Source organism: Austrofundulus limnaeus, unplaced genomic scaffold (assembly GCF_001266775.1).
Source record: "Austrofundulus limnaeus strain Quisiro unplaced genomic scaffold, Austrofundulus_limnaeus-1.0 Scaffold8, whole genome shotgun sequence".
NCBI classification, from domain to species: Eukaryota; Metazoa; Chordata; class Actinopteri; order Cyprinodontiformes; family Rivulidae; genus Austrofundulus; species Austrofundulus limnaeus.
This window is the reverse complement of record NW_013952410.1, coordinates 4,141,549-4,149,090: the sequence shown is the minus strand read 5'-3', so window position 1 is coordinate 4,149,090 and position 7,542 is coordinate 4,141,549. Positions and strand designations below refer to the sequence as shown.

The 7,542-nt window shown below is 40.1% G+C and overlaps 1 long non-coding RNA gene across 1 annotated transcript in view; it reads right to left on the bottom strand.

The window, feature by feature from the left end:
- LOC106537399 (uncharacterized) overlaps positions 1–4,396 on the bottom strand; it is a 13,117-nt gene extending 8,721 nt beyond the window's left edge. Inside the window, exons 1-2 of the long non-coding RNA XR_001309455.1 lie at positions 4,015–4,396; positions 3,722–3,881 (exon numbers count right to left, since the gene is read on the bottom strand). This is a non-coding gene — a long non-coding RNA (uncharacterized LOC106537399). The remainder of the gene's footprint in view (positions 1–3,721; positions 3,882–4,014) is intronic.
- Between the last annotated feature and the right edge of the window lie 3,146 nt (positions 4,397–7,542).

Sequence of the window (7,542 nt, the reverse complement as noted above, 5' to 3'; positions counted from 1 at the left end):
AGAGAGAGAGAGAGAGAGAGAGAGAGAGAGAGAGAGAGAGAGAGAGAGAGAGGGAGGTTTCCGTCAGTTTGTGCTGAGATTTCTGCAATATGAGACTTTTTTTCACACTTTAGTCCTCTCTGTGGATGTCTCAGCACTGACTCACAGATTATCGATCTACCTGCTTGCAGGATATCAGCGTGGGCCTTTAACCAAAATCTCCCCTCACAAAACACAAAACATCTGCGTTGCTGACTCCCATAAAGCCCGACTGACCACCGCAGTGAGAAACTGCACTCAGAATAACGGAGAGGCCCAAAATCTGCAGGCTTTGAAGCTACCAGGAAGCCATTTTCTCACTCAGTACACATAACACCCCGGCCTTAGCGAGAACCCAAATCTCTTACTTCACACAGGAAATGAAGAAAGGATGATGAAATGTATGAGGAAAGTAAAAACTGAGACGTGTAAATGGTTAAAAAAAGAGCTGAATCAGCTTGTGAACATATGACTTTATCTGTAAATCCACAGTAAATATGTTGTAGAAGATAAGCAATTGATCTTGTAGTTTTTCAAAAACAAAGACCAAAACTCACTTTTTTCTTTAATAAACACAAAATATAATTGTCATTTAAATCATTGTGCAGAAGACAATTGCCTGCTTCTTTTTTCTGTTATCGTGGCCCCATGTTAAATTGACATCAACAAAAAAAAACGATTATGTTTTTGGACTAATTGGACTTGCAATGAAATTAAACATAAATAACCACGTAACGACAAATAGATGGGATTTTGGGTTATAAACTAGTTTTCACATAAAATGCTTTTAAATGTTTGAGAATGATGAACGTTAGAGGTTTTATTGTGACAGACATGCAAATTAGTTTTCTTTTACATCTACCGTTATTCTGAAAAGATAAGTAAGTATTCTTCTGTTTGACAAGTCCAGGAAAAGGAAAGTGTAAAACACCTTGGAGGAACATGGTGGAGAGCGAGCAGACAGGTAAGAACACTGCTTAGGATGAAGGTTGAGTTTTATAGCAGAGAAGTATCCCAAATAGCAACATTTGTCTGGTCCAGAGGTGGTCCATGCATGGGCCAGCACCACATAAACCAAACCAAACCAAACCAAACCAGTTGTGGCATTCAAGTGACTTCAACAGTCTGGACTCAGCCTTTTAACTGGTGCTAGATTGGTGGTTAATGAGCTGCAGGTGGGACCATTTAAAGGTGACATCTGGTCGATCTCATCACATCAGTGTCTGCTTACAAACTCCACCTAAAAAATTAGAAAAATGGAAAAATCTTGGTCTAAAACCCATGCCATGAGACATTCAGCAAGCTTGTCAGCATCATTCTGCGTCTAATTTAGTTTAGGTTCCATTTTTGTGCAGTGATGGTGTTCCAAACCTCTACTTTTAGTTTCTTTTGACAGAGAGCCAGTGTGATTTAAATTTGAAATCCACGACCGTGGCTGTCTTGCCTGAGGTCGTACGGGTTGCGCTCACAGAGCAGTGTGGGGTGATGCTGATGCTCTGCTCTTCTTAAGGCTGAATCCCAGATGAGGATGTGCTGAGGACCTGACAGCAGCAGATTCATCATTCCTCACAGGCGATCCATCACCATCAGGCAGTCGGAGCCTGAGGGGAGGTGTCCAGGGAAGACCTGAGGGGAGTTTTGGGCTTTGAGTGTATACCCCACAGTGGGCTCAGTCCAACATGTGCTTCCTGCAGGGGGTGGTGCTGCGATCGGAGCAGCCTGTGTATCCACATGTTGAGGTGAGAGACTGGGAAAAACCAAGAAACAGGCAGAGGAATGACATTAGTGTTGGACTTACTTTATGGTCAAACAAATATCTGAGGCAAATTCAAGATGGCTGCCACAGTTAATGGACTTAACAAACACAAAATGGACCACGACTCAGTTAATTTAACAGTAAATGAGTTTAAATTCAGTGTGGTGGTAGCTGAGAGTCACCCCGTTCACATTTTCTCACCCGTCTGATTGCATTGGAATGACTTTTGTAGTCAACAATGTTTGCCTGTTAGCAAAATATCTCACGAGTCACTGGGTGGACTTTGTTGAATGCATAATTTTTCTGACTCCAGCCTGAACAATATGCAATATTTGAGAATAAAAACCATAAAAATCATATTAAATCCTTCACAATTTATGTCAACATACTTTTTGAAACATAACAAATTGTTCTGGAAGCTTTAACATCAGTATCAAGATTATTCCATAAATGTAGTCTTTGAGTTGTAGAATGGTATTTCTTCAAACTACCAGTAGTTAAAAATTGAGTTTTTTTTAAAAAAGATATCTATTTCTTGAAGATTATATAGACACTCTCTTTTTACCAATTTTAACTGGATATTTGTCCCTCAAAGGGCCAGTTGCTATTCAACCAAACATGAAAGAATGGCCATGTCTCAATTCATGGGTTGCAGCCAACGTCGGCCGCATTTTTTGCTGCTTGCATCACTGCCCTGTGACGTATAGGCTGTGTCAGTTCGTAGGCAACTACTCATGCCGCCGACAAATGCGGCCGACAAAATTCAGAAAACATTGGCTGCATCTGAGTATACTACGCTGCCGGTGGTATCCCAGAATTCATTGCACTGTCAGCAAATTAAATAGGAAAACAAAAAGGGTTTATTTTAATTTTTTTAATTTTACGGTGGAGTTTGTAATAAACTTTTAGACTGAGTTTGGAAATTTATCACGGACCGAGGAATGTAAGTTAAACAACTTTGCTGAAGAAACTTGTTGCATTGAGATGTTAAATAAAAATGCCGTTACAAGTACTGATACTGGAGCTAAACTCAAATTATTAATGCTTTTTATTTATTTACTTGTAACAGTTTTCTATTAAAACTGAATTTTGTGAATTTATACCTTGAAAAAATCAACTGAGGCGATGTGACAAGGCAGCGTGTGATCACGCAAACATACATCTAGACTCGACCATCTCATTTCACAGTCGATTATGCCGCCGACATGAGCAGCAGAACGTTGGCCACAGTCTACATCAGTTGCAATCCATGAATTGAGACACAGCCAGCATGATCCTCATCTCATTGCTACAACTGAACACAGCTAACAAAAAAATACCTGAGCTCTATGTGGTAGTTCCTGCATAGAAAACGTCTTTCAACACTTCCTCTTACAAACACTAAAAAGTACTACGTGTATGACTGACTAAATGTAAAATAAATAATACAGAAATATTATTACAAGTAAAAGTAAGAGCTTTACTCACTGTTGAGTCGTAGTGAGTAGCTGCTGTCTTAAATCCCGAACTCGCCCACTTTCCAACAGGGATTTCCCACTGGAGGGTCGTTTCAGTTTAAATTCACGACTTATAAGTGGGGAAATTCCCACTTCCCAGTACAGCTGGGCTGCAACAAAAGTAGCTGTCAAAAATGTAGAAAAATTGAGATTTTATAAACTGAACTTCACCCTGTGCACCTCCACCTAGTGGTGGGATGTTAAAATAATCAACATGCACTGTGGGAGAAGTAGTTTATAGTCAATAAAGACTTTAAAGCAGAATATGTGTTTTTGAAGCTCTAGTGGGCCACCTCAATTTTTTGGCCTACCTCAAGTACACAAGTATTAAAGAGAGAACACAATGATGAATATTGTTGACATATTTGTTTTTGAAAATATTTTTATTTTCAAAGCTCTCACCTTGACATTTTCAACAAAAAACACAGGTTCTTTTTGTAAAAATACGCACGTTAATCGCAGAATTTTCAGAACCCCTGGAAGACACGTCTGTCTGTAAACGTGGCCTGTTTTACTTCTCTAAGCATCGTGTGTGCGTGTCCCATTGCTCTCTCCCACCACCTGCGCAGCTGTCCTTTGATGCAGGGCAGTGGTGTGTCATCCAGATGTGGCTGCAGAGGAGCGGAGAGTTCAGTTGGTCCCCAGGGATTTCTCCCCTCCCCGACCCCCCTCACACCAGCAGGAGCTGCTGGGACGAACCATACAGCTGACATGTGTGTGCATCTCAAAACATCTCCTTCTTACCTCTTCACCCTCTATGTAGCTTTTTGTTTGTCCTTCAGGAGGCCTCATATTACAAAGATCTATTGTATGGGCTGAAGGGCAGAGGGAAACGTTCTCTCCCTGCACTTCATTTGCTTCACTTTGTTGTCTCCATATGTTGAGAAAGTTATTTCTTTTACATCATCGCGTTGTGTCCTCCAACAAAAGCCCCCTTTTTCAATCTGGACCAGGAGAGGCACAGGTTTAATTCACAACACGACGCCCAGGGGCCCTGTTGCTGCAGACTTCACTGTCACGGCTCACGGAGACTCTTGGATTTTGTCTGAGGCGTTGTTAATAAAATTAGAGACACCTGTGCTGTTCCTGCTGTGACCAATCAAAATGTCTGTTGGTTGGTGGGACTAAAACAGCCTCCTAAACAAATAAAAGCCGATTTAGACAGCTTTTCTAAATTGAAGTTGTACACACATTTTACTGTGGACTTTGTTCTTTATGTTTGAGAAATTTGTGAGAAAAGTCCAGCCCAGGGTTCTCCAGGCAACCTGCATCTCACACAATCCCTCTCTCTTTAGGAGCTTACAGCAGAAAATCCAGGAGATTCGGGGAACATATGTGTTGATATTCTCTCTGGATTTATCTATCTGTGTGTGTTGGCGTTTATTTCAGTATACTTTCTCTGGCTCACAGTAGAGAACAGCTGCAAATAAGGTGCTCTTAAAGGAGTCCCATTTTGAAATTCCCTTAGACTCAAATTTTAGACTTTGAGGTCATTTTGACATCTACGTACAAACTTTTTCTGCAAATGTATAGTGCGGATTATGACGGTTCTGAAGAAAAAGATGATTTTTTAACAGTTTAGTTTTTGTCACAGGGTTTATGTCTGTATCGCTCTATAGTGTAACAGGATGTTTAAATTATAAACCACAGGTCAAGTTCAAGGCTTGCTGCAGGTGATACAGTGAGAGCAGAATATCTCTCTATATGTCGCCAGTAAAATGTTTCTGAAATTTTTTAAATATACACCTGACATTCCAAAATTCAATTTCAATTCATTATTCAAAAATTTGATCCAATCTGACATCTTTTGTTTCAAATATCTATCTTCATGCCATTATACTCTCAACCATGTCATACTGTTTATCTGTTTGGTCTCTTACAACAAATGAAATCTTAGAACCCATAGTTAGGCTCTACAACAGGGCCTACAAAATTCATAAAAAACTTCCTGGTTGGACTCATCACTGTACAGTTATTTCATTGTCTGATGCCTTGACTTTTCAGAATTATGTTTTGTATAGTGGTATTAATTTATATTTTCAGATCTTCCAAGGTGCCATTTATGGAACTCTCTGTGCATTGTTGCCCAAATCAAATTCTGGAAGTGGTCATTCAACTAGATCTGTTACAAAAGGACAACGGACATTACCAACTTTTAAAAACTGTTACGGCCAGAGGTCTTTCTTCTATGTTTATACTAAAGCATGGAATGACATTCCTCAAAACATAAAGTCCATTTCAAAACTACAGCCCTTTAAGAAGAATCTTGTCTGCCATCTGCTGGACACTTTTTGTTGTGCTCATATTCAGACGTCCTATTTTGCAAATGCTGCCTTCCTGAAATTTGGTATGCTTGTTTGTCTTTGTGTCTATGGTGTAATAATGATGATGTGATTGTGATGATGTAATTCTGACCAGATCCTTTTTTCATTTTGACAGCGACATTATCTGGACTCAGATGGGATATTTTGAGCGGTGCGTGGACCTAAGTTATAAGTAAAGGTAGGACATACTAAATTTAAATGTGCATCAAGTGAGCTACAGTTTGTGTAAAGAATAGTGATATGAGATATGAAACATAACTCATTAATTTCTGCCAATCATATAGTGAATAAGTTGTTCTCTGGGGTTCATGCTTTAAAGCTGGACTGACTTGTGATCAATAAGTTGCATCCAGTTTGTGCAATATGTGGGAAGTAATCTGCATGTTGAAAAGCCAATTCCAAACTTCTTTGTGTATTTGAGGGCTGTGGAGTCTGAGGTATGACTGCAAAAACTGTATCTATATAAGAAGAGCAGAAATCAGCTTTTGAGGGGGAAAAATCTGAATTCCTTTTTAACTTTTCAGTTTAGAGTAAAGCCAAATCAAATAAATCCAAAGCAGATTTATTAAAAATGGTAAACCAGATTAATTGTCTTGTTGCTTTCCTTCTGCTGTTGCCTTTAGTGAAGAGTTGAGTTCTGGTTCAGGCTGGAAACAGGATGTGGGCCGGAGCCACAGGAGCTCATTTACATTGATTATGACTGAGTTTGGTGTGTGCCCAGTAAAGTCTTTGGGTTGAAAATCTTTGGTTTATGCCTCTTTTTAGAAAATGAGCATCATCTGGGCAGCGTGAATGACTCTTCCTTTCCAGCTTGCCTGAAGCATAGCTGTCTTTTTCCTGGCAAAGCAGCATCCATGGCGTCCCTGCTGGCTCTGTCCTCGGTCCACCCTGTTGCTCCCCTCCCTCAGTCTGTCGTCAGCCTCGCATCTCGATCCTGCTCTGGCAGCTGGGTGGTTCAGAGTCAAAATGCTGGACTTCAGAACGGGCAGAGGATTTTAATTTAATCTGGCAGCACGACGGCTCAGTGGTTACCACTGATACCTCACAGCAAGAAGGTCCTGGGCTCAATCTCCAGTTCAGACCCAGGATTTTTCTGTGTAAAGTTTGCATGTTCTTCTCACGTTTGCATGGGTTTTCTTGTGGTACTCCGAGTTTCCTCACAGACCAAAAACCTACATGTTAGGCTGCCTTCAGGCCCCCCTCGCAAAAGAGATTTTTGATCTCAGTGCCTGGTTAAATAAAAGTTAAGAAGTTTAATGGCCAAACTAATTCTGCTTCAAATCGAACTAAAAATGACAAAAAGAACAACAACAAACAGAAACAGAGCAACAGATTTGAAGTCTTAAGTCTGATAATGAAAGTGAATTTATGGTTGAAAAGCTTACGTGTTTGCAAATCTTTGAAATTTACATTTTTTTACCTTTAAATCATGGGAGTCAAACTCATTTACACCGAGGGCCACATGAGCATTGTTGTACTTTTTTGTTTAGCTGTACTCGACTCATTTTTATGGTCACCTTGATTCACTATTTAGAACAAGAAACTCATATTTTGTGGTGGTCCTCAGAGAGTCATTTGTAAAAAACTGAAACATTTCATGATTAACTTTGACTAAACAGAAAATATCACGTTCCTCATCTTATTGCTACGGCTGAGCATCACTCACAAACAATAACTGAGCTCTACATGGTATTTCTTGCGTAGAAACAAAATTTTAACACGCCCGCTTACAAACACTGAAAAGTATATGTGTAGAGCTGACTAATGCTGTGTTCACACTGAATGTGTTTTAAGCAGCAGGAGCGGCCAGTTTACATGCAAAGTCTATGGTGGACGCATGTCTAGGGGTCTCGCTGTGCGTCTAGCCCGTTTAAGTGCCGCATCAACCAATCAGAGAGACTCATTTTTCCACGTGACGGTTTCCATGCTGCTCATAACCTGAACAGAC